Source organism: Rhineura floridana, chromosome 1, assembly GCF_030035675.1.
Source record: "Rhineura floridana isolate rRhiFlo1 chromosome 1, rRhiFlo1.hap2, whole genome shotgun sequence".
Classification (NCBI taxonomy): Eukaryota; Metazoa; Chordata; class Lepidosauria; order Squamata; family Rhineuridae; genus Rhineura; species Rhineura floridana.
Genome location: NC_084480.1, coordinates 254,279,109 through 254,306,440, shown reverse-complemented (window position 1 = coordinate 254,306,440; position 27,332 = coordinate 254,279,109). Strand labels below are relative to the sequence as shown.

General features: G+C 44.4%; 1 protein-coding gene across 5 annotated transcripts in view; it reads right to left on the bottom strand.

Annotated features, from left to right (window-relative positions):
* Positions 1-27,332, bottom strand: part of MAPRE2 (microtubule associated protein RP/EB family member 2) — a 156,835-nt gene that overhangs the window by 87,960 nt on the left and 41,543 nt on the right. Inside the window, exon 1 of one of the 5 annotated variants that reach the window (XM_061598325.1) lies at positions 12,730-12,748. The exons of the other annotated variants lie outside the window; for them this stretch is intronic. The gene's annotated coding sequence lies outside the window, so the exon portion shown is untranslated. Of the gene's footprint in view, positions 1-12,729; positions 12,749-27,332 lie in introns of those variants that run through there. 5 annotated transcript variants of the gene reach the window in all.

Below are 27,332 nucleotides of genomic sequence, written 5' to 3'. Positions count from 1 at the left end.
GGCATGACGCCGCTGCCATCTAGTGGTGATTGCGTGCAGTACAAGTGAAGATAATTGCTTCACTTTAAGTACATTTTCACTTAAAAGTACACTCTCCGGTCCCATTGCGTACGCTAAAGCGGGGTATGCCTGTATAAGAAATGTGCTCTAAGTAGCATCAGACAGTGGATTCAATCAGCCTACTCATCAAAATGGTGTGGCATCAGACATTGCTCTCAGTACAGTCTCTTCCTAAGAACTGAACATGCTGTCAGTGAAGGTACAGATAAAGCAATGCCTTTTCCATCAAGAACACAGCAAGAAAACATACTTCCCCATTTTCTAATGGCAGGTTCATGAATACACCAATTATGCTGGTGGTAAAATAATTTTTCTTCTATCATGATGGAGCTTAGTAAGTTGCTGTATATTAACCATGCATGTTTTCATCATGATAGAGTTTAATAAGCTGTTGTACATCAACCATATGACACAGCGAGAGCAGCTATGGAGTTAAGAATGGCCTTCAGAAAGTCAGTCCTGTGGCATGTTGTACTAAAGCTACCAAGTTCCAGAAAGAGGTTTTTAACTATATGGACAGAATTTCCAGTTTCTAACCACATTTTTTGTACTTCTGGTCATTGTCCTGCCCAGAGTGTGAGACACGAGATAGAGACGAGACTGGAATTAATTCTTTTCATTAAAGTAACGGTTACATCAAAGGCAGTGTGCTTCATAGACTTAACTATGCTAACTCACTACTGGCCCTAACTAAGCTATCTAGGCATACTCTGCAGCGTGTGAAGAAAGTTGACTCAGCACCCCAATCAGGGGGGCACCGCCTTAAGTAGGGAAGGTCTTCACTCATAATCTCTGACTCCTCCAAAGTTCCACCTTCTGACCAACCCGCTTCTCACGGCATCTCATGTGGGGCGAGGGGGGGGTGAGCCTCTGCTGGCTCATCTGACAGTACAGGCTCGATAGGTGCCAGCTCAGCTTCAGGGGGTGGGGAAGCACTTGAAGTGCCAGGTGGGGAGTCTTGAGCGGGTGGAGTTGGCATGCGCATGAGGGCATCCCCCAATGACTCTGTTGGAGCATCTCTAGGTGGAGCTAGGTCGGCTTTGGTGGGAGAACCGTCTGTGGGAACTGGCAGACTGTCAACTATACCCTCTGCCTGATTGTCCTGAAAAGCCTTATCTGCCTCTGATTCCTCTTCCTGCTCCAGCTGGGGAAGCTGGGGCTCAACCGCCTCCCCTCTCTGAACCTCCTGGGAGAACTGGGGCTCAACATCATCCCCCCCTCCATAAACCATTCCCCTCCACCCCCGAGGTCTGGGCTTGCTTGGATAGGCTTCATGGAATTCTCTCACCAAGCCCAGTGCATGAACATCCTCCACTATTTCCTAAGAATGTTCAGATGGGTTATACCCTTTCCAGTGTATCAGATACTGAAGTTGACCCCGGTGCTTCCGTGAGTCTAAGATCTGTTCCACTTCGTACTCCTCTTGCCCATTCACAGTGAGAAGAGAAGCCGGCTCCACTATCGCTCGGTGGGGATCGGGGGGATGTTCCAACGTCAGTAGGGAGCAGTGAAAAATGGTGTGTATCTTAAAGGTGGGGGGGCAGCTTCAGGTGGAAGGCCACTGGGTTAATTTGTGACTCCACTTCGAAGGGCCCCACTGTCCAATCCTCCAAATTGTGGCAGTGACCCTGTGTAGGCAAGTAACGTGTAGACAACCACACTCTGTCTCCCACTTGGATGGAGGGACCTCCTGGCGGTGCTAGTCTGCTGCCCTTTTGTAATCCTGCTTGGCCCAATCTAACTGTTCCTTCAACAGCTGTTGCATTGCTTGAAGCTCCTGTATGAACTCCTCCGCTGCCGGGACGGATGGGTTGACTCGAGGGGCAGCAAAAGCTCAAGGGTGATATCCGAGGTTGGCAAAGAAAGGAGCCTGTTGCATGTGAGTGTGTATGGCATTGTTATAAGCAAATTCCGCGAGGGGTAGGAAAGACACCCAGTTGTCCTTCTGGTAGTTAACGTAACAACGTAGGTATTGCTCTAATGTGGCATTAACCCTCTCCGTCTGTCCATTTGTCTGCGGATGGTGGGAAGAGGAGAGTCTTAGTTCACTTTGCAGAATTTGCTACATTGCACGCCAGAAGCAGGCCATGAATTGCGTGCCTTGGTCAGAAACCAGGCTGTCCGGGAGCCCATGCAATCGGTACACATGATGCACATAGAGTTGGGCCGTCTCTTGTGCATTTGGGAGCCCGGAGCATGGGATGAAGTGCGCCATTTTCATAAAAGCATCCACCACTACCAACACCGTTGTCTTACCCTGTGAGGGAGGTAGATTGGGACAAAATCGATTGTGACCATTCACCAGGGGCCTTGGGGGTCGGAAGGGTTCTAGGAGCCCCGCGGGCCATTCAGTAGCGTGCTTGGCCCGGGCACAAGTGGGGCAGGATCGGACATAATGTTCCACTTCCCGCTTCATCCGAGGCCACCAGAAATCTCGGGCGATGGCTTGTAAGGTTTTGTAGACTCCGAAATGCCCCGCAGTGGGGGAGTCATGACACTGATGCAGCACCTTGGCTCTCACCTCCCCAAACGGCACATACATGACCTCGTACTGATATAACACCCAGTCTCTCAGTGCGAACCCCTCTCAGATCGAGCTTGGTATAAACCTTGACTGAACATAATCACTCCAGCATTTCCGTGATGATAGGCAGGGGGTAACTGTTTGGGATGGTAATCTGATTTAGGGCCCTGTAATCATTACACTTCAGTCGTGCATGCTCTGGTAACCTCTAGATTGGATTACTGCAATGCGCTCTACGTGGGGCTGCCTTTGAAGACAGTTCAGAAACTACAGCTAGTGCAAAACGCAGCTGCTAGACTGTTGACGAGGACCAGGCGGTCCGCACATATAACACCTGTCCTGGCTCGTTTGCACTGGCTACCTATTTGTTTCCGGGCTAAATTCAAAGTGCTAGTTTTGACTTATAAAGCCTTACATGGCGCGGGACCACAATACCTAGCGGAACGCCTCTCCCGATCTGAACCTACCCGCTCACTGCGTTCAACATCAAAGGCCCTCCTCCGAGTCCCGACCCACAGAGAGGCTCAGAGGGTTGTAACAAGATCCAGGGCCTTTTCAGTAGTGGCCCCTGAATTATGGAAAAGTCTCCCCGATGAGGTACGCCTGGCGCCTACACTTTTATCTTTTCGGCGCCAGGTTAAAACCTTTTTATTCTCCCAGGCATTTTAACTTAATTTATTTTTTAGCTTTCAATTTATACCAGGCTGTTTTACTGTTTAATATGTATGCTTTTTACTGACCTTTGTAATTTTATTGTATTTTACTCTATGTTGTGCACCGCCCTGAGAGCCTTTTGGCTGTGGGCGGTATAGAAATCGAAATAAATAAATAAATAAATAAATAAAATAACTCTCCATTCTTCTTCCTGATGAACAGCAGCAGCACCCCGGCTGGACACTGAGCGATTCGAATGAAGCTTCTCTTCAGATTCATGTCCGGGAACTCCCTCAGCGCCACCAACTCTGGCTCTGACAGAGAGTAGATGCGTCCAGATGGGATAGGCACTCCAGGCATTAGGTTGATGGTGTAATCATATGGTCAGAGGGGGCAATTGGTCGGCTTCTCCTTTGTCAAACACATCCCAGAAGTCCCTATATTTCTCGGGTAGAGTAACTTCCTCCTGCAAGGTCACCCCAGCCATTACCTCAGGATCGGGCTTGCCTCGAGGTTGACAGTGTTGGCAATATTTCAAGGTGAATGCCACCACCGCCTCGGCCCAGAAAATGGTCGGGTTATGTTGGACCAACCAAGGCATTCCTAGCACTACTGGGAAGGAAGGTAGGGAAGCCACATAGAATGACAGCTCCTCCATGTGCCCCGGGACCTCCATTCCCAGCAACTTGGTCACTCTGGTCATAGTTCCTGACTTTAGCGGCCACCCATCAATGGTCTTGACGGACAAGGGTTGCTCCAGCGTCTGAATAGGGATGCCATGCTTGCAGGCAAAATTGCAGTCCATGAAACTCGATGATGCCTCGCTGTCAATCATGGCCTTCACTTGAAAGCTCTGTCCCGTGGGCAGGTTCAATTGGACCGACATAAGCAAGGCAGGTTGTGATGGCAGGGACTGTTGAGGAGACCACTTCGTTGGCTTGACTCCCAGCTCTTGGGCCTCTACGAGAGCTGGGATTTGGAGTTTTCTGACACAGGGGTCTTCTCGGTCTTGGAGGGGCATCCCCGGGTCAAATGTCCTCCTTTTCCAAAGTATAGGCATAGCCCCTCCCTCCTGCACTTCTCCTTTTCCTCCTCTGACAAGTGTCGTCGGGCTCCGCCAATTTGCATGGGCTCCACCCCTGACGAGGTCAAGGTTCCCACGCTAGGTGGTTGATGGATTCGGGGAGAGGCAGAGGTGCCTGGGAATGGATTGGCTCCGCTCTGTGCTCCAACTGTCGGCCCTCGAGTCGACTGTCGATCTGCAGACACAGCTGGATTAGCTCGGTCAAGGTGCCTGGTGGGGAGGTGTGCGCCAGTTCATCCAACACCTCAGGGTTCAAGCCATTTCAATAAAAGTACATCAGGGCCGGGTCATATTCAGTCTCTTGGGCCAAGACACGGAAGGTGTTAGTGTAGAAGCCAACAAACCCCCTTCCTTGCTTTAGGGTTCCTAGCTGGTAGGTCACCGTCTCCTTCTGCTGTGGGTCTCGAAACATCTCTTCCATGGCGGTGATAAAAGCAGGGTATTGGTGCAGGGCAGGGTCATTCCGGATCAGGTACGGGGTGGCCCATTTGGCCGCCTCTCCTTCTCGCAGGCTGATGGGAAATGCCACCTTCGTATCGTCTGTCGGGAACTTGGCTTCTCATACACGCATGTACAATTCACACTGGGCATGGAACATGGTAAACTGGTCACTCTGGCCACCGTAGTGGAAGGGCATCCCCACGGGAGACTTGATTCTGGCAGGCGCTGCAACTGGCAGCACCGCACCTCCCTGGGCAATCAAGGCGCAAAGGTTCTGTTTCTTGAGCTGGAGGTTCTGGGTCACGGCACAGAGGTTCTCGAGCTCGGTGTACAAGGTCTTGAGGGTCACTGGGATTCCCCCTTCAGCACCACCGCTAGCCTCCATGTTCTTGGTCATGGAGTCATAGGAGAAGAGGGATGGTGGCTGAGTCAAGCTGTCCTGCCCAGAGTGCGAGACATGAGATGGAGGCAAGACTGGAATTAATTCTTGTTTTATTAAAGTAACAGTTACATCAAAGGCAGTGTGCTTCATAGACTTAACTATGCTAACTCACTACTGGCCCTAACTAAGCTATCTAGGCATACTCTGCAGCGTGTGAAGAAAGTTGACTCAGCACCCCAATCAGGGGGGCACCGCCTTAAGTAGGGAAGGTCTTCACTCATAATCTCTGACTCCTCCAAAGTTCCACCTTCTGACCAACCCGCTTCTCACGGCATCTCACGTGGGGCGAGGGGGAGGGGTGAGCCTCTGCTGGCTCATCTGACAGTACAGGCTCGATAGGTGCCAGCTCGGCTTCAGGGGGCAGGGAAGTGTTTGAAGTGCCAGGTGGGGAGTCCTGAGGGGGTGGAGTTGGCGCACGCACCAGGGCATCCCCCAACGGCTCTGTTGGGGCATCTGTAGGTGGAGCTAGGTCAGCTTCGGTGGGAGAACCATCTGTGGGAACTGGCTGTCAACTACACCCTCTCCCTCATTGTCCTCAAAAGCCTCGTCTGCCTCTGATTCCTCTTCCTGCTCTAACTGGGGAAGCTGGGGCTCAACCGCCTCCCCTTCCTGAACCTCCTGGGAGAACTGGGGCTCAATAGTCAACATTTGCAAAAGCGATGCACCATTATAGTTAAGATGTATCTTAGGAACAAAACACATATCAGAAAATCATGTGACGTCTCCTTTATGCATTAAGTTATTGTTTGCATCCCATTTAGAAGCATGGTTTAAAAGGCTTGCCTTAATTTGGCTTCTGTTGAGATCCTCTACCTACGTCATGCCAGTGTTACCCCTGTGCAGGACAAAACTTTTAACTTGATCCCCAGACCTTGCAATAAGGTGGGAGAGGATTTTTTTTAAGGTAACAAAAAGGTAGCTGGGGTGGTGTTTGTCTTCCATTTCCCATGTTTTTTCCCTGCTTTGGTGACAACCTCACTGCACAATTGACAATATAATGGGACAAGGCCAGTTAGCAACTATATGGAAATTTTCTAATTGCCATTGCTCCAGACTGGACATGAACTTGTGTCTTCAGTTTATATGAAGCCCTTCTTACTTACTTAAACATTCTAGAGCAGCATATACAGTACTACTCTAAAGCTCTTCTCCCATATCCTGGTTGCCATCTCTGCCACTATTATTCCTTCTCTCCTTCACATAATCAACCTCTTTTTCTCTCTCCCTTTGGTTCCTTCCCAGCAGTGTTCATACGTGCCATTTCCTCCCCTGCTTAAAATAAAAACCTTTACTGATATTCCTCCTCCAGCTGTAATATTTCTTCTACCCTTTATCTCCAAACTCCTGGAGTGCGCTGCTTACCCCCCCCCGTTTGAACTTTATTTCCAACAACTTTACTTCCACCCTCTGCATTTCACTGAAACTGCTTTTGCAAAAATCAGTAATGATATCCCCACTGCAAAATCTGCTTTGATGCTTCATTATTGTCTCAAACTCAGTTAAATTCAAGACTGAATTTATAAGCACTTGTCCTAAGCCCTCCTCTTTCCATATGCTTTCCTTATCCACTGACAATCTACTCAGTTTAACAGGCACATAGACATAACTTGATTCCTTTCTCTTCTTTGATCATAGAATCATAGAATAGTAGAGTTGGAAGGGGCCTATAAGGCCATCAAGTCCAACACCCTGCTCAATGCAGGAATCCAAATCAAATCATTCCCGACAGATGGCTTTCCAGCTGCCTCTTGAATGCCACCAGTGTCGGAGAGCCTACTACCTCTCTAGGTAATTGATTCCATTGTTGCATGGCTCTAACAGTTAGAAAGCTTTTCCTGATGTCCAGTTGAAATCTGGCTTCCTACAACTTGAGCCCATTATTTTGTGTCCTGCACTCTGGGATGATTGAGAAGAGATCCCGGCCCTCCTCTATGTGACAACCTTTCAAGTACTTGAAGAGTGCTATCATATCTCCCCTCAGTCTTCTCTTCTCCAGGCTAAACATGCCCAGTTCTTTCAGTCTCTCCTCATAGGGCTTTGTTTCCAGTCCCCTGATCATCCTTGTTGCCCTCCTCTGAACCTGTTCCAGTTTGTCGGCATCCTTCTTGAAGTGGGGAGACCAGAACTGGACGCAGTACTCAAGATGAGGCCTAACCAGTGCTGAACAGAGGGGAACTAATACTTCACACGATTTGGAAACTATACTTCTGTTCATGCAGCCTAATATAGCATTTGCCTTTTTTGCAGCCACATCACACTGTTGGCTCATATTCAGCTTGTGATCAACGACAATTCCAAGATCCTTCTCACATGTCGTATTGCTGAGCCAAGTATCCCCCATCTTATAACTGTGCATTTGGTTTCTTTTTCCTAACTGTAGAACTTTGCATTTATCCCTGTTGAATTTCATTCTGTTGTTTTCAGCCCAATGCTCCAGTCTATCAAGGTCCCTTTGAATTTTCTTTCTGTCTTCCACAGTATTAGCTATGCCCCCCAATTTTGTATCATCTGCAAATTTGATAAGCATGCTCTGTACCTCCTCATCCAAGTTGTTAATAAAAATGTTGAAGAGCACTGGGCCCAGGGCTGAGCCCTGTGGTACCCCACTCCTTACTTCTGCCCCGTTTGAGGAGGAACCATTGATAAGCACTCTTTGACTACAATTCTGGAGCCAACTGTGGATCCACCTGATAGTTGTTCCATCCAGCCCACATTTAGCTATGATCTCCATATTCAGCTCATGGGCTCCTCTAGACTACTGTTCTTCAATTTTGGGTCCCCAAATGTTGTTGGACTACAATCCCCTTCATCCTTGGTCATGGACTAAGCTAGCCAGGGTTAATAGGAGTTGTAGTCTGACAACAACTGACGACCCAAGGTTGAAGAACATTGCTCCAGACAACCTATTTATTCAGCATGCATCCTGATTTGCTTGCTCCATGTTTACATGTAGGTTAGACTATAATGTCCACTCTTTATTACGTAGCTATTCTCATTTGTTTATGGAGTGGTTATATGACAATGAACTTTATACCAATTTGCTTGCTAGTTCTTTCCATTAGTCATTCATTTGTCCCACACTTTTCAATGCATTTCTGTATCACTTTCCAAAAAGCAGAATTCCCTTTTTTTAAAAATTGGATTTGTTGTGCCAGGGCAACAGAGCACCTTAACTGTGCAAATCTAAAGTTCCGATATGCTCTTGAAACCCTTCTGCACAATAGTGACAGTGTGAAGGCACCCCAACTCTTGTCACTTCATACCCCCCAGTGAAAATTCTGGTCATGCTGGTCATTTCTCATCTAGACTACTACAGTCTTCTCCTCCCATTTTCTCACCTTAGTCTCCCTTCATCTATTTAGCACTCTGCTGCCAAATCATTCATTTCTGTATTAATCTGATCACATAACACTCTACATTAAATCATTCCTGTCTGCTACCAGATCCTAAAGAAGTTCTTAGTCCTTGCTCTCCATAATCTTATTCCCCATTCTCTCCGTTCTTATATCCCAATACTTTTCTGCCTGTGTTCTTCACTCCTCCAGTTCCACTACATTCACCATCCAAATGTCTCCTGCACCCTCAAAAGGCTCTGCCATCCCCCTGCCCCCAAGTATGTTTGGAATTGCCTCTCAGAACACATGCATGATGCCATCTCTCTTACTTCAAATCCCTCCTCAAAAGCCATCATTTTTGTAAAAGCCTTTGGCACCACCCTCTAGTTCTATGCCCTACTATAGCAGTGAGGAACCTCCAGTTGATGAACCTAATTAGGTTCACCAGTCTCCAGCTTTGACCTGCGAGCCCATTTTTGGCAGGCCACACTCACCTGCCACTCGCCTGATGTCATATGACATCAAGTGCAGGACATAAAGCTGTGACTACAAAGGAACAATCAGAAGCTTTAGAGTATATGCCTGATTCATGTCCCCAATTGTTTCTTTGCAGCTATGGCTCCTTTGCTGTTTAAATTTGGCACCAAATTCAAGCCATGGCTGCAAAGGAGCAATTGGGAGTGCACTCCTGTGCGCTCCTGACTGTTTCTTTACCATACCTGACATCATATGTCAGTTAACTGACAAGTTGGTAGGCCCTGTCTATCTGTCAATGTGGCTGGCCACTTTTGGAATTGGTCCTCTGGCCAAAAGTGGTTCTCCACCCCTGCCCTATGTAGCTCAATCTGTACCAACAAACATATTTCTTCCCTGTTTTCCCTCATTTCTCTTCCTTTCTTCCATTTCCTCTTTGTAGAAAATAAGACTGAATGCTTCTCAGGAAAGAGACCTCTCTAGTTCTAAAAGCACCATGCGCGCTGATGGCACTATACAAACAATAATGATAAAATGGGGTAAATGCTGAAGTATCATCTCATGGATACAGGTTTGCCATGGCTTGGGAGATGTGACAAATCAAGGATAAGCGTCATCCTTTGTGCCTTTAAAAGACCAATAACAAAAAAGCAAGTAACAGACAAGTTAGCTAATGGATACTTGTTGGATGAGAACTGCCAAGAACTCATCTCAATAGTGAAATCAGAACCACTGAAGAGTGCTGGATAGTATAAAAATACTGTGTAACGTGTAGAATTACCTTTTAGAAAAAGAAAGACAAGCAGAAAATAAAATGCCTACTTGTTCTAGGTCACCAATCTGAAAAAACAACAACACCATACCAAACAATGAGTACAGAATCACAGCGTTATTTGTTAATCTTCTTGCAGCACTCCAAAATTTACTACTTTTCCTGTCAGATCTGTTCCCCAAAAGAGCTCTTTTCTTCTAATTTTGTCACAACATTATAATGCAAGCACAAAAGAGAAAAAAATAGTATTGGCTTCATATGAAAATTCTTCTTTCCCTTTATAGTTACAACCACGCCAGTGCAATCCTGAGAACATAGGGGAGGAATGATATAGGTTCCATATGGACAACAGACCTTTTGGCCTGGCTGACATTCACCATTTGGAAACAATGCACATATTACAGATGTAGTTAATATTGTCCTTACTGCAAGCCACTACACATATAGTAAATCATCTTGTAGGTTTCCTCTTCCCATATTCATAGCTGTGTGCAAAACAATTCCAATAAATGGCAGACCAGAACTGGCATAAAAAATAGCAGAATGCAATTCTGGTTTCTATTGAGTTCTTTTCAGTAAGGTAAACAGGAGGAACACAGTTGTGTAGCATTGAGCATAGCTGAAGAGGCTGTAGGTTTTCCCACCAATGCTAAGGAAAGCAAAAGATTTCTGATCAAATACGACATGTGTAAAACAGTTTGCAATTAAAATGCAATACCTATATTGGCTAGAACACTCTTCTGCACTTCAATCACTTTCTCTTTTGCATTAATGATGATCATATGTTCACATAATTAATAGAAGAGAGGCTCAAAGGAGATTTCATCCTCAAAATGTTTTGTGAAAAATGACTGCTCCCCCACTCTCAGTGCTAAGCTGTCGAGGCACTTGTCCATGTATCTAGATGCTGCACAGCAAAGTTTTAATTCTGAGAATGGAAGGGAGGGTGAGCAGTTAAACTGCTCAAATATGTGTCTGTGCTGACCTCATAAGGTCACTGTATGAATACAATAGAGGAGGGAGAGCCATATATGCTACCTTGAGCTCCTTGGAAGAAAGGCAGGTTATAAATGTAATAAACAGATCCATTAAATAAACCCCAGGTCCGAAGAACATGAGTCATTTCTGGATCAACACAGCAACCCGTCTCTCAGAAATCCCAGGCTGTCTTTTTTCTGCTCCATATAAGCAATCAGAGAGTTATACTAGTGTAAACTTGAACAAGGTATGCTTACCAGTGCATGGCATTCCTATTGACGTATAAGATTCAACACGGACACATACACCAACTTGCCTGCACTATCCCTACATAAGACAGGAGCTCATTCCTCATGTTGCATATCCAAGAACTGCAGTGGTGCATATTAGTACTAATTTTATTCTGAGGAGTTTTCCTCCAGTTATCTGCAAATTTGCTAAGGATTTTCTCCAGCATTTCATCCAACATTGATAAAAATGTTGAAGAGTACTGGGCCCAGGAAACAGCCCTAAGGCACCCAACTTGAAACCTCCCTCCAATTTGATGAGGAGCCAACAACTCATTCTCTTTGAATATGGATGTCCAATCAGCTGTGAATCCTCCCCATGGTATCATGTGCCCAAAGCTTTGTTAATCTGCTTTTTAAATCTCATCCTAACAATGTTTTCCTAAAAATTTATTATTTCTGTTGTCAGATTTATATTTCTTCAATGGCAACTTTATTGTGATGGGAAGCTGTACAATAAAATGTCATTCAGCAACTGTTCAATAGGCAAGTGTAATTATACAAGTTATAGTACATAGGTTTATTCCAGGTTATATTAATCAACACTTAATGCAAAATAGCAATACATGTGCATGCTAGACTAACAAGTAGCAGCTGACAATAGTATTACAAGTAAGAGCATAAGAAGAGCCTGCTGGATCAGGTCAGTGACCCATCTAGTCCAGCATCCTGTTCTCAGTGGCCAACCAGATGCCTGCAAGCAGGATCTGAGCCTGTAAGCAGGATCTGAGCACAAGAGTACTATCCCCCACTGCGTTTTCCAGCAACTGGTATTCAGAAGCATACTACCTCTGACTATGGAGGCATAGCATAGCCATCGTGACTAGTAGCCTCAGACATCAGAGTATACAAGATGAGACATAATATGATGCATTGCTTAAATTCATGCTGTATTAAGGTTATGCAGGAAGATTGCATATTTCATTTTATCATAATCACACTGGTTAGCCCAATGAGAATATTTAACTGTTACATTAAGCCTTAGTTCAGAACTTTACTATCAATCTGAAAACATTTCAGGGGGCATGGCTAGCTCACTACCAAGTCTTGGCAATATTCCTCACTTCTTTTCTACTGAGAATGGATGATTGTCCATGTTTTCCTGTTGCGCCCCAGGCGCAAGAGAAGTTAGCTCAGGGAGAGGAGTCAGATGAGGATGAGGTCCCTGGGAGTGTTGAAGGAAGGGGGAGCACTGTCAGCCCGCAGACTTCACCGGCCAGCCCCCCCATTGAGGCGGTTCCTGCACTGCCTGCAAGTTCCTCGCCTGAGCCATTGGAAGTGACCCTTCGCACATGCCACACCCACAGGAATCCCCATCTGGCACTTCAAATGCTTTCCTGCCAACCAGCTTCCCGCTCCCTGAAGCCGAGCCATCACCTAGCAAAGCCCCACTGTTGGATGGGCCACTGGAGGCTCATCCCCCTCCCTCACCCCACGTGAGAAGAGGGACTTTCAGAGGGTGGAACTTCATAACTTCATTTGCAAGCAAAGACCTTCCCTACGTAAGCAGGTGCCTACCCAGACTCTAGTGCTGAGTCAACTCTCCCCACATGCTGCAGAGACTGCTTAGGTAGCTTAGCTAGGGTAAGTAGTGGAGCTAGAGCAGACAGGTTTATGAAGTGCACTGCTTTGGATGTAACCATCACACTAATAAAATGAGAATTGAACCAAGCCTTGCCTCCGTCTCTTGCCTCGGGCTCTGGGCAGGACAGTTTTCCATGACCTGTGAGAAGCATCGGTCGGGGGACGTAGAGAAGACCACAAATGGGAAGACTCCAGGTCTTGATGGCTTTGGAGCAGAATTTTATAAAACATTCAGTCAGATTCTCCTTCCCCATCTACAAGCACTGGTGAATGGAATTATGAAGGGAGATAGGATCCCAGAGACTTGGAGACAAGCTAGAATAACTGTCATCCCTAAACCTCAAAGACCCGTGCTCTCTGGGGTCCTATCACCCAATAGCTCTTCTGAATCAAGATGCTAAGCTACTTACTTCGATAATGGCTCAGAGATTAAATGTCTTTATCTCTAGATACATTTGCACTGATCAGACAGGTTTTATCCCTAAGTGGCAAAGACTTAAAACAATTTAAAAAGTAACTTCGATCCATTAATATGAGCTATCAAAATGGAGCTTTATTCTTGGAAAAACCTTTCCTTTCTTGGCTTGGCAGAGTGACTGCAGTGAAAATGGCCATTCTGCCCAAATTCCTCTTCCTTTTCCAACTCTCCCCATTTATCTCTGTGAGACACTCCTATAGAAATGGCAGCAAATGCTTGACTCTTACTGCAACTGCAGTAAATGCTCATGCTTAAGCAAAGCAGTTCTTTATCACTCAAGCAATAAAGAAGGTTTTGGCATGTCAAATCTGTAGCTATATTACAAAGCATTGCAGTTTAAACAATTAGCTCAAATGATTGGCTTTGACTTAAGTATACCTTGGATTTCAATGGAAATTACTTCGGATGTGAAATGTCCATCAATACAATCACTCCCCTTGCTACCGCCATCTAAATGTGCTCTTTCCTCAATCACACACCCTTTCTTGAATGCCACCTTGAAAATCTGGACTCAATGGGTCCGCAAACTAGTGCCTTGGCCATCCCCTCTCCTTCCATTTCTAGATCATCCCAAGTTTAGCCATATTGACAAATGTAGACAAATTGCTTGACAAATGTAGACAAATTGCTGACAATGTGAGATCTGTTTGATTGAGGACATCCTTTACAAATTTCTCAATTAGTAAAGCGTCTCTCTGGGTTAGGAATCAACTGGTATAGAATCTTACAGGTATCCTCCTTTACAAACACAATTTACTAAGCTGAAGGCTCACCACATTCTTTGACGTCCTATGAATCCCTGTGTAAACCATGAACTAGCCAAAAAGGTGCTATCTCTATCATTTATAGCTTCCTATTAGAATTTAAATATAGAAAAGACAATTCGGCACGTAAAGCTTGGGCTAAAGATTTGGGGAGGGAAATGATGGAAGAGGAATGGAATGATATATGGGTAGGTCCACACTCAAACCACTTCAGCTCTTATCAAATAAAATGCTTTGAAAGTTATACATCGGTGGCACCTCACACCTGTCAAACTGAACTATATCAACTCCTCCCTCTTCCCTCTGTGCTGAAGGGGATGCCCAATTCGTAGTTTTTTCCTACATTTATGGTGGGACTGTAATAAAGTGAGACAATTCAAATTGCTAGTAAGGTTCTTAAAGCCACAATCACCTTGGATCTAGCTTTGGCACTTCTTTTCCTTAAAGGAGATTCTGATGTTCCTAAAACTCAGATGTCTCTCCTATCCAGATTCCTACTTGCAGTGAGGCTTGAAATAGCCAAAAATTGGAAGGAAGCAGAACATCTATAGATAAAGAATTGGTTTAGTAGACTTTGGCAACTTGCCCTAGAAAAAAACATTAACTCAAAAGCGAAAAAAAGCTTGAGGGGAGACATCCTCCAATAAATTCACTCCAATATGGTATCCTTTTATATAGTATGCTTTCGAAGATGGGGCAGAAGCGAGACCACCCTCATCATTAATTTCCTTTTGGTGGATGTATATCGTGCTTTTTAATTCTATTATCGTGCTTTCTGGCATTCTTTCTATTTCTTATGTAAGGCTGATGTTGTTGAACATACTCTCTTTTTTTATGTAGAGTGACATGTTTGTTGTACTTTGATCATTGTTATACTTTGTTGTTACATTTACTGGAACTCTCAATAAAACATTATTTAATAAAAAAGGACAGCATTTTAGGTAATTTCAGTAGCAACTTTAGAAAGTACATATCTTTTAAAACAGAATAGTTAAGATATTATAAGCTTCCCTTCACATTTCCTGTATATAAAGTACAAGCCTTCTTATTCTTTTATGATACAGTACTGATATTTCCTGGTAAACCCTAATTTTTTTTTACTCAGGGATTGTCCTTCACATGAAAGGGATTGGCATCAAGATAGAACAAAGGAGTCACTTCCTGTTGGAGAAGCCCCCCTCCCCCCCAAAAAAATCAGTTTGCTGCTTAGGTTAGTAGTATCATTATACTACTAGTTCCATCTTTAGATCTTTTATTATCAATAGCCTTAGCCAGGAGAGTTTTGTGGAATAGTCAAAAAAAGCTAAACTGACCTGGCAGGAAAGAGAGGTAAAGACAAGACTGAGATGCTGCTGGTGGGTGGTTTCTCTGATCAGATGGTGGATATACACCCTGTCCTGGACGGGGTTACACTCCCCTTAAAGGAACAGGTTCGCAGTCTGGGAGTTGTTTTAGATCCTTCCCTGTCACTTGAGGCTCAAGTAGCCTCGGTGGCACGGAATGCGTTCTACCAACTTCGGTTGGTAGCCCAGCTACGTCCCTATCTGAGCAGGGAGGACCTAACATCAGTGGTACATGCTCTGGTAACCTCACGATTGGATTACTGCAATGCGCTCTATGTAGGGCTACCTTTGAAGACAGTTCAGAAGCTACAGCTCGTGCAAAACGCGGCGGCCAGATTGATAACGAAGACCAAGCGGTCTGAACACATAACACCTGTTCTGGCTCACTTGCACTGGCTGCCAATATGCTTCCGGGCCAGATTCAAAGGGTTCGTTTTAACTTATAAAGCCTTATACGACGCGGGACCACAATACCTGCTGGAAGGCCTCTCCTGATATGAACCTGCCCATACACTGCGTTCTACATCGAAGGCCCTCCTCCGAGTTCCGACTCAGAGGGAAGCTTGGAGGGTGGTAACAAGAACTAGGGCCTTCTCAGTGGTGGCCCCCGAACTGTGGAATAGTCTTCCCGATGAGGTGCACCTGGCGTCGACACTGTTATCTTTCCGGCGCCAGGTTAAAACTTTCCTCTTTTCTAAGGCATTTTAATCTAACTTTAATTTTAATTTAGTTTTTTTAAAATTTGCTGTAACTGATTTTAGATTTTTCATTCTTTATATGTGTCTTTGCTGTATTATATTATGGGTTTTTATTGTATATATTTGTATTTTTTGCTGTACACCGTCCAGAGAGCTATGCTAGTGGGGCGGTATAAAAATCTAATAAATAAATAAATAAATAATGCATTATATAGATGAAGATAGACAAGTATATTGAATTTTATGGCAAAACAGGAAACTAGGCCATATTGTCCCACACACTACGTTTGCTGCAAATGCAGAAGAATTAATTTGTTCCCAATAATTTAAATTGACTAAGAAAGAAGAAAGCCAGTCAATAGAGCTCAGGAACCCAGATAAAGCTTGCAGATTTGCATCATTCCCCAAGATCAGCATCATCACCCAGAACTGAGGAAAGCTGGAGCAGAGAACTAGGCATTCAAAAAGGCCTGCTGTGCATTTGAGAACTGTAACCATTCTAGGAAGATATGTTGAACAGTGAGGGAAACACTACAAAAACATATGTGTGTGTGTGTTGAGGGGAGTTCCTTCAATAGATACTAATGGAGAGTGACTTCATGCCTAATCTTTAAAAGGGTCAGAACTTCTTTCCTTCTGCTCCTCAGTGGCACATTTTACCACAAATTTTAGCTCAAGAAGGTTATTGTTTGTCTTGCCTTCCCTTACACTGTCCAACAATATAGACCAGTAGCACGGACTGTGGAAAGGGCAATATGGAAAGTTGAATGAAAATGTATAAAAGTAGGAAAATGTTCAGGAGGTGCATTTACATTTATTATGGCACAAAGAAATACACATGCCACTATTCCTCTGTGCCCATAAAATCCCATATAAAAAAAATCAACTTGAATTCTGGTGATTAATTTTCACAGCTCTCCTATATACACTAGTAATTATAAAGGAAACACTACTCCAATGAAGAACATAAGAAAAGCCTGCTGGATCAGGGCAGTGACCCATCTAGTCCAGCATCCTGTTCCCACAGTGGCCAACCAGATGCCCATGTGAAGCCTAGAAGCAGGATCTGAGTGCAACAGCATTCTATGTCTGAATTTTCATACATGCTATTATTTATTTTATTTATTAAATTTATATCCCACCCTTCCTCCCAGAAAAAGCCCAGGATGGCAAACAAAAACACTAAAAGCACTCTAAAACATCTTAAACAAACTTCTTTAAAATATATTAAAACAAACCATCTTTAAAACCTTTTTCAAAAAAAGCTTTGAAAATGGAAATGGACTGCCTTCAAGTTGATCCCGACTTACGGCTACCCTATGAATAGCGTTTTCATGGTAAGAGGTATTCAGAGGGGGTTTACCATTGCCTCCCTCTGGGGCTAGTCCTCCCCAGCTGGCTAGGGCCTGCTCAGCTTGCCACAACTGCACAAGCCAGTCCCTTCCTTGTCCACAACTGCCAGCTGAGGGGCAACTGGGCTCCTTGGGACTATGCAGCTTGCCCACGGCTGCACAGGGGGCAGGGCACGTAACCCCTGAGCCACTCACTGTGGGGGTGATCTTTAGCTGGCCCTTGACACCCAGGAGACATGAACGGGGATTTGAACTCACACACTCTGGACTCGCAGCCAGACTCTCCTCCCCACTGTGCTATACCAGCTGTTCAAAAAAGCTTCAAAAACATCTTATAAAGTAATTTCAACACAGACAGAGACTGGGATAAGTTTCTGCTTAAAAGACTTGTTGAAAGAGGAAGATCTTCAGTAGGCACTGAAAAGATAATAGAGATGGTGCCTGTCTAATAGTTATGGGGAGGGAAATCCAAAGTGTTGGTGCTACAACATTAAAGGTCCACTTCCTGTGTTGTGCGGAACAGGCCTCCTGTTCTTTATGTAGGCTGCACTTTATGTAGGCATTTTTATATATATTTGAATGATACATAGACAATTTTTATGAGCATCAGAGAAATAATTGATAAATGTGTGCATATTTTCAGTATTATTCATCACATTTTCCTGAATATATTAGGGGTGGGCTTCATTAAAAGTTAGGCACAAATATTACTAGAAATGTTAGCAGACTGCTTAAAGCCTTACACATTTTGGTCACTAGCCACAACACTCAAACTTTTAACAGTCAACATTTAAGTCAGTCTGAGAACATTTAAGTCAGAAGCTATCCATTTTTACATCTTAAGAAGCACCTCCTCAATAAGAACTATATAGGTCATGTAGGGAATGGGACCTATGTAGGTCATATAGGGACTGGTAGAGATTATTATAGCTCTCAGCCAAATGGCAATACTGATAAACACTTAACCAGTCACCATTAACCTGCATCTACATGTTTTCTGAGTGTTGCTTCACACGTTACACTGGTGTTTCCCATAGCAAACATGTACAGTTTGAACAGATGTGTGTACTTAAACATCTATGTAGATGTTCTAGAGAGCCCTGGCCCAATTCATTAGACCCTGTGGATCTTAACTTCCACCCAGACTCTAATCTCCCATTTTTGGGCAAGGTGATTGGAGAAGGTGCTGGCTGCTCAGCTCCAAGTTTTCCTGGATGAATTGGACTGAAAATGGAAATGGACTGCCTGCAAGTCAATCCCGACTTATGGCTACCCTATGAATAGCGTTTTCATAAGCGGTATTCAGAGGAGCTTTATCATTGCCTACCTCTGAGCAGGGCCGGATTAAGCTGAGGAGGGCCCCTAGGCTGATTCTGAGCTGCCTGCCATCCTGTCCCATCCCATCCCCCCCGCTTCACCTACCTTTCCACTTTTTTTGCGGCTGCGCGCACTGTGTGAGCAGGTTTGCCATCAATCAAGATGGCGGCCAAGGTTTCCCTAAGGGGCTGAAGCCTCTGCCGCCATCTTGGTTGATGGCAGCAATGCACGCATGTAGAATGCATGCATACCATCAACCAAGATGGTGGCAGAGGCTTCAGCCCCTTAGGGAAACCTCGGCCACCATCTTGATTGATGGCAAACTGCAAAAAACAGCGGAGAAAAAGGTAAGTGAAGCGGGGGGATGGCGGGCAGTTGGGAAGCTCTTGTCCTGCGATCCGCGGCTCCTGTCCTGCTTCCGCGGATTGCGGAAGGAGAGCAGAGGGCCCTCTGTAGCTCCAGGGGCCCTCGGGCCAGTGCCCCACCTGGCTGCCCTTTAGAACCAGCCCTGCCTATACATGCAGTATGCACGCCACAAACCATGAAGATTAAAAACAGCGATCAATACTAAATATCGGTGCAGAGTGCAGGTGCAGTAAAATTATTGAAAATAAAATGTTTAATGGACCGTTTTTATTTGGCTGGTGTGCATTATGTCTTTTAAGCCATCCTTTTAGAACGTTATGAATGCGATTGCAAAGTGCAAACATTTTCTTTTTGTACATAATGAAAAATCTATATATATACATATTTAGCTTATGCACGGGCCCCCAAGAGCTCCGGGCCCCTAGGCTTCAGCCTACTAAGCCTAATGGATAATCCAGCCCTGCCTCTGAGGCTAGTCCTCCCCAGCTGGCTAGGGCCTGCTCAGCTTGCCACAGCTGCATAAGCCAGCCCCTTCCTTGTCTGCAACTGCCAGCTGGGGGGCAACTGGACTCCTTGGGACTATGCAGCTTGCCCAGAGCAACACAGGTGGCAGGGCACGTAACCCCTGTGCCACTCACTGTGGGGGTGATCTTTAGCTGGCCCTTTACACCCAAGAGACACGAGCAGGGATTTTAACTCACAGACTCTGGACTCCCAGCCAGGCTCTCCTCCCCACTGTGCTATGCCAGCTGTGTGAATCAGACTAACTAGACCAGCCTTTCCCAACCGGTGTGCCTCCAGATGTTGTTGGACCACAACTCCCATCAGCCTCAGCCAGCATTGCCAATGGTCAGGAAAGATGGGAATTGTGGTCCAACAACATCTGGAGGCACACTGGTTGGGAAAGGCTGATCTAGACCTTTTTCAATCAGGCTTCAGGCCTGATCATGGGACAGAGACTGCCTTGCTCGCCCTGCTTGATGACCTATGCCAAGCATCAGACAGGGAGAGTGTGTCCCTGTTGGTGCTGCTGCACCTCTCAGCAGCCTTTGATACCATCAACCATGGTATTCTTCTGGGCCGTCTAGCTGCGATGGGATTGGGAGGCACTGTTTTACGGTGGCTCTGGTCCTGCTTAACGGACAGGACCCAGAAAGTGGTGCTGGGAGACTACAGCTTGACCCCCTGGCCATTGGCCTATGGGGTACCGCAGGGTTCCATTCTGTCTCCCATGCTCTTTAACATTTATATGAAACCGCTGGGAGAGGTCATCAGGAGATTTGGAGTACAATGTCATCAATATGCTGATGACAAGAGGTCATCTTGTGGATAAGAAATTGGTTAAGAAGCAGAAAGCAGAGAGTAGGAATCAACGGACAGTTCTCCCAATGGAGGGCTGTAGAAAGTGGAGTCCCTCAAGGATCGGTATTGGGACCTGTACTTTTCAACTTGTTCATTAATGACCTAGAATTAGGAGTGAGCAGTGAAGTGGCCAAGTTTGCTGATGACACTAAATTGTTCAGGGTGGTTAAAACAGAAAGGGATTGCGAAGAGCTCCAAAAAGACCTCTCCAAACTGAGTGAATGGGCAGAAAAATGGCAAATGCAATTCAATATAAACAAGTGTAAAATTATGCATATTGGAGCAAAAAATCTTAATTTCACATATACGCTCATGGGGTCTGAACTGGCGGTGACCGACCAGGAGAGAGACCTCGGGGTTGCAGTGGACAGCACGATGAAAATGTCGACCCAGTGTGCGGCAGCTGTGAAAAAGGCAAATTCCATGCTAGCGATAATTAGGAAAGGTATTGAAAATAAAACAGCCAATATCATAATGCCATTGTATAAATCTATGGTGCGGCCGCATTTGGAATACTGTGTACAGTTCTGGTCGCCTCATCTCAAAAAGGATATGATAGAGTTGGAAAAGGTTCAGAAGAGGGCAACCAGAATGATCAAGGGGATGGAGCGACTCCCTTACGAGGAAAGGTTGCAGCATTTGGGGCTTTTTAGTTTAGAGAAAAGGCGGGTCAGAGGAGACATGATAGAAGTGTATAAAATTATGCATGGCATTGAGAAAGTGGATAGAGAAAAGTTCTTCTCCCTCTCTCATAATACTAGAACTCGTGGACATTCAAAGAAGCTGAATGTTGGAAGATTCAGGACAGACAAAAGGAAGTACTTCTTTACTCAGCGCATAGTTAAACTATGGAATTTGCTCCCACAAGATGCAGTAATGGCCACCAGCTTGGACGGCTTTAAAAGAAGATTAGACAAATTCATGGAGGACAGGGCTATCAATGGCTACTAGCCATGATGGCTGTGCTCTGCCACCCTAGTCAGAGGCAGCATGCTTCTGAAAACCAGTTGCCGGAAGCCTCAGGAGGGGAGAGTGTTCTTGCACTCGGGTCCTGCTTGCGGGCTACCCCCAGGCACCTGGTTGGCCACTGTGAGAACAGGATGCTGGACTAGATGGGCCACTGGCCTGATCCAGCAGGCTCTTCTTATGTTCTTAAGTTCTTATGACACTCAACTCTATCTCTCCCTACCACCTGATTACAGGGAGGGAGCGCTCATCCTAAAACGGTGCCTGGAGGTTGTGAAGGGCTGGATGTGGGCTAACAAACTGAAGCTTAATCCAGACAAGACAGAAGCATTGCTGGTCAAGGGGAAAACTGCGCCAGGGATAGGGTTGCAACCTATTCTGCATGGGGTTGCACTCCTCTTGAAGGAGCAGGTCTGCAGTTTGGGAGTTCTCCTAGATCCTGTCCTGCTGCTTCAATATCAGGTGGCTGCAGTAGCCAGGAGTGCTTTTGGCCAACTCAAACTGGTCTACCAGCTGCGCCTGTTCCTGGAAGCAGTTAACTTGGCTGCAGTGACACATGCATTGGTGACATTGAGGCTTGATTACTGTAACACACTCTATGTGGGGCTGCCTTTGAAAATTAACGTTGTTTTGTTTTAATGTATTTTAAGGTCTTTTTATGATGTTTTAAAGTGTTTTTAGTGTTCTGTTTGCCGCCCTGGGCTCCTGCTGGATGGAAGGGTGGGGTATAAATAAAATGATAGATTAGATAGATAGATTAGACAGACAGACAGACAGATAGGTTCGGAAGTTATAGGTGGTTCAAACTGCAGCAGGCAGAATGTTAATTGGAGCACAGCACAGGGAGCATATCACCCCTGTGCTTTATTGACTCCCCTGGCTCCCAATTTCTTTCCAGGCCCAATTCAAAGTGCTCATTCTGACCTTTAAAGCCCTAAATGGCCTTGGACTAACGTACCTGAGGGACTGCTTAGGCCCATATGTACCTTCCTGGGATTTAAGATCATCTGCCTCTGGTCTCCTCTGTGTGCCTGGAGTGAAAGATGTTAGACTGACCGGCATGCAGGAGAGAGCCTTTTCAGCTGTGGCCCCCAGACTTTGGAATACCCTACCCCAAGAAGCCTGCTCTACTCCCTCCCTGATGGTTTTCCAGAGACTTCTGAAAACCATCTTGTTCTGGAAAGCCTTTAGGAAGGACTGAAGGTACAGCCTGAACTGATTTTATGCCTTCTATTTTAATTTTACCTCTTTAGTCCCTTCAGTACCACATATATATATGTGTGTGTATTGTATTTTACGTATTTTAATTGTATTTTATGTATTTTAATTTATGTTAATGTTTTTGTGAGATGCAACTGAACCTTAGCTGTTATCCCTTATCAGCTTCCTGAGATCAAAAGTCAGGAAGAGGGGGTGTTGTATATCAGGACCCCTGGATGATGCTGTCTAGCCCCCTTATCTTCAAAGGCTTCAAAGGAGTGGATCACGGCAGGGGCGGAATATGGCTATTTGCCTCTCCCCTCCCTGTGGACCAAGAAACTCCATAAAAATGAAGGATATTCCTTCAGTTGTTCCCTATTTCCATCTACTCTACTCGCCTGAAGTTTGAGAGGGAAAAGCCGTTTGGGGACCAGGCTATTCTACTGTGAGTATAGGATCTTAGCTTAGCAAGCTCTTGGTTATTTTCTTTTGTCTGTATTGAACCTCTCACCTTTGTTATGCCAATGTACCTCTTGAGGGTAATTAGCTTTGAGGAACAATTGCTGCTCTCTTTTTATATATACCTTTCTTTTCTTTTAAAGGGTGTGTATTGGCTCGAAACTGTTGTTGTTATGTGCCTTCAAGTCGATCACGACTTATGGCAACCCTATGAATCAGCGACCTCCAAGAGCATCTGTCATGAACCACCCTGCTCAGATCTTGTAAGTTCAGGTCTGTGGCTTCCTTTATGGAATCAATCCATCTCTTGTTTGGCCTCCCTCTTTTTCGACTCCCTTCTGTTTTTCCCAGCATTATTGTCTTTTCTAGTGAATCCTGTCTTCTTATTATGTGTCCAAAGTATGATAACCTTAGTTTCAACATTTTAGCTTCAAGTGATAGTTCTGGTTTAATTTGATCTAACACCCAATTATTTGTCTTTTTCGCAGTCCATGGTATGCGCAAAGCTCTCCTCCAGCACCACATTTCAAATGAGTTTATTTTTCTCTTATCCGCCTTTTTCACTGTCCAACTTTCACATCCATACATAGAGATCGGGAATACCATGGTCTGAATGATCCTGACTTTGGTGTTCAGTGATACATCTTTGCATATGAGGATCTTTTCTAGTTCTCTCACAGCTGCCCTCCCCAGTCCTAGTCTTCTTCTGATTTCTTGACTATTGTCTCCATTTTGGTTAATGACTGTGCCAAGGTATTGATAATCCTTGACAAGTTCAATGTCCTCATTGCTAACTGTAAAGTTACATAAATCTTCTGTTGTCATTACTTTAGTCTTCTTGACGTTCAGCTGTAGTCCTGCTTTTGTGCTTTCCTCTTTAACTTTCATCAGCATTCGTTTCAAATCATTACTGGTTTCTGGTAAGAGTATGGTATCGTCTGCATATCTTAAATTATTGATGTTTCTCCCTCCAATTTTCACGCCTCCTTCATCTTGGTCCAATCCCGCTTTCCAAATGATATGTTCTGCGTACAGATTAAAAAAATAGGGTGATAAAATACACCCCTGTCTCACACCCTTTCCAATGGGGAACCAAGGTTTCTCTATATTCTGCCCTTACAGTAGCCTCTCGTCCAGAGTATAGGTTGCGCATCAGGACCATCAGATGCTGTGACACTCCCATTTCTTTTAAAGCATTCATAGTTTTTCATGATCTACACAGTCAAAGGCTTTGCTGTAGTCTATAAAGCACAGGGTGATTTTCTTCTGAAATTCCTTGCTCCGTTCCATTATCCAACGTGTGTTTGCAATATGATCTCTGGTGCCTCTTCCCTTTCTAAATCCAGCTTGGACGTCTGGCATTTCTCGCTCCATATATGGTAAGAGCCTTTGTTGTAGAATCTTGAGCATTACTTTACTTGCATGGGATATCATGGCAATAGTTCGGTAATTACTGCATTCTCTGGGATCCCCTTTCTTTGGAAGTGGGATATATATTGAACGTTTCCAGTCTGTGGGCCATTGCTTAGTTTTCCATATTTCTTGACAAATTCTTGTCAAAATTTGGACAGATTCAGTCTCAGTAGCTTGTAGCAACTCTATTGGTACGCCGTCTATTCTTGGTGATTTGTTTCTTCCAAGTATTTTAAGAGCAGCTTTCACCTCACATTCTAAAATTTCTGGTTCTTCATCATATGGTTCCTCCATGAATGAATCTGTCATCCTGGCATCTCTTTTATAGAGTTCTTCTGTGTATTGCTTCCATCTTCCTTTTATTTCATCTCGGTCAGTCAGTGTGTTCCCCTGTTGATTATTCAACATCCCTACTCGTGGTTTAAATTTCCCTTTCATTTCTCTAATCTTTTGGAATAGGGCTCTTGTTCTTCCCATTTTGTTGTCCTTTTCTATTTCTATACAATAACTATTGTAATAGTTTTCTTTGTCCCCATGTATTAGTTGTTGTATAGTTGCATTTAGGGTTCTGACCGTGTTTCTATCTCCTTTTGCTTTTGCTTTCCTTCTCTCTTTAACCATTTTAAGAGTTTCTTCAGTCATCCATTGAGGTCTTTCTCTCTTTTTAACAAGACTTATTGTCTTTTTGCTTTCTTCCTGATAATGTCCCTGACTTCACTCCATAGTTCTTCTGGTTCTCTGTCAACTAAGTTTAAAGCCTCAAACCTGTTCCTTATTTGATCTTTATATGCTTCTAGGATGTTATTTAAATTGTATTTTGGCATTATGAGTGCTTTGTTGTTCTTCTTTAGCTTTACTCTGATTTTCAATACAATCAGTTCATGATCTGTACCGCAGTCTGCTCCTGGTCTTGTTTTTGCAGAAAGTATGGAACTTCTCCATCTTCTTTTTCCAATTATATAATCAATTTGATTCCTATATTGACCATCTGGTGATGTCCACGTGTACAGCCGTCTTTTTGGTTGCTCAAAAACTGTGTTGGCAAGAAACAAGTCATTGGCTTCACAGAATTCAATAAGTCTTTCTCCTGCTTCATTTCTGTCATCTAAGCCCTATTTCCCCACAATTCCTAGTTCTTCTCTGTTCCCTACTTTTGCATTCCAGTCTCCTAAGATTATCATCATATCTTGCTTTGGTGTGTGATCAATTTCCTCCTGTACTTCTGTGTAAAATCTCTCCAATTCCTCTTCTTCTGCATTTGATGTTGGAGCGTAGACTTGGATGATGGTTATGTTAATAGGTTTCCCATTTAATCTCATTGATATCACTTGCGTTGTAGCTCCTAATTGCTTTTGCTACATCACTTCTCACTATTAAAGCAACCCCGTTTCTTCTTGATTTCTCATTTCCTGCATAAAATATTTTGTAGTTGCCTGATTGGAAATGTCCCATTCCAGTCCATTTTAATTCACTCACGCCAAGTATTGCAATGTTGATACGCTCCATTTCTTGCTTGACAATTTCTAACTTTCCCTGGTTCATGCTTCTCACATTCCATGTTCCTACTGTGTGCGTCTCACAGCTCCGGATTCTCCTTTCGCATCTGTGCATATCAGCCTCTGGGCTTCCTGTTGGGTTTGACCCAACTGAGTCATTAGTCACAGCACTACTCGTACTTGTCCTTTGTTCTTCCCCAGTAGCTCGGTGAGTGCCTTCTGACCTGGGGGTCTCATCTTCCAGCACTATCTCGGGTTGCTTTTTGGATACCCTGTTCATAGGGTTTTCGTGGTAACAGATATTCAGAGGTGGTTTACCATTGCCTTCCTCTGAGTTTGGATGCATCTTAGTTTGGTGTCTCAGCTTTTGACCATTCTGCCTTGGGTGCCCCTGCTAGGAGTCTAGCCTCTTGGTCTAGACTCCTGACAGCATTGCTCTCAGCTTCTTCAACACTCTCAAACCCCCTCACCACATTAAGGTGAAAGGGCTCGAAACTAATGATTCTAAATCTAGTCCTTGATCGCTGACCGCTACTGATTACTGTTAATTAATGTGGGTTAATACCCTTAGAACTCACTAGTTGTCTGAGATCCCCTTGCTCCGAGAAGGAAGCTGGAAAAAGGGGTGGTGGCAGTTCTACCATTGGTTTAATCCTGAAGGAGGGATAGTTTGCCTGGGAAGCAGAGACCCAAAGGTGCTGGGACTGTTCTCAGAAGCAAAGAACCCCCCTTGGGGCGCTGAGGACAAGGAACCCCAGGGGGACAATTCTTTGACATTCTATTTTAATTTTACCTCTTTAGTCCCTTCAGTACCACATATGTGTGTATTGTATTTTACATATTTTAACTGTATTTTATGTATTTTAATTTATGTTAATATTTTTGTGATCTTTACTGTGTACAATTTTATTATGTATGTGTTTGATTTTATTGTAAGCCACACTGAGTGCCCTATTATAGGATAGAAGGGCTGGATAGAAATATTTTAAATAAATAAATGAACTTCCGTATTAAGGATTCACTGTTGTTTGCACCTTACATGTCTGCTGTGGGAAATGCCAATGTACCCACAGCAAACAGAAGCACTGTGTACATGTCAATGATATCCTTACAATAATATGCACTGCTGCATTAGTCTGGTATAATGTTAGCATGGAATTGTCCCATGCCACATTGTTCTGTTTTAACTGGGATTATTTACTACCATATCTTGCTTTTGACCTACACAAAACAGTACAGCCCAATGCAGAACCTTCATATGCTTCAGAACATACATGGAGCTTGCATGGGTATGGGCTTCCCCAAGGGCCATTAATATGGTATTTTTAGCAACGTGTCCAAATGACGGCCCTGTAGACCTTTATCCTAGATAAAGTGTGTCTGTGTATTGTTATAGCTACTCTTTTCTGTTTAGCACAGCCTTTCCCAACTAGCGGGCCACCACATGTTGTTGGACCACAATTCCCATCTTTCCTGGCCATTG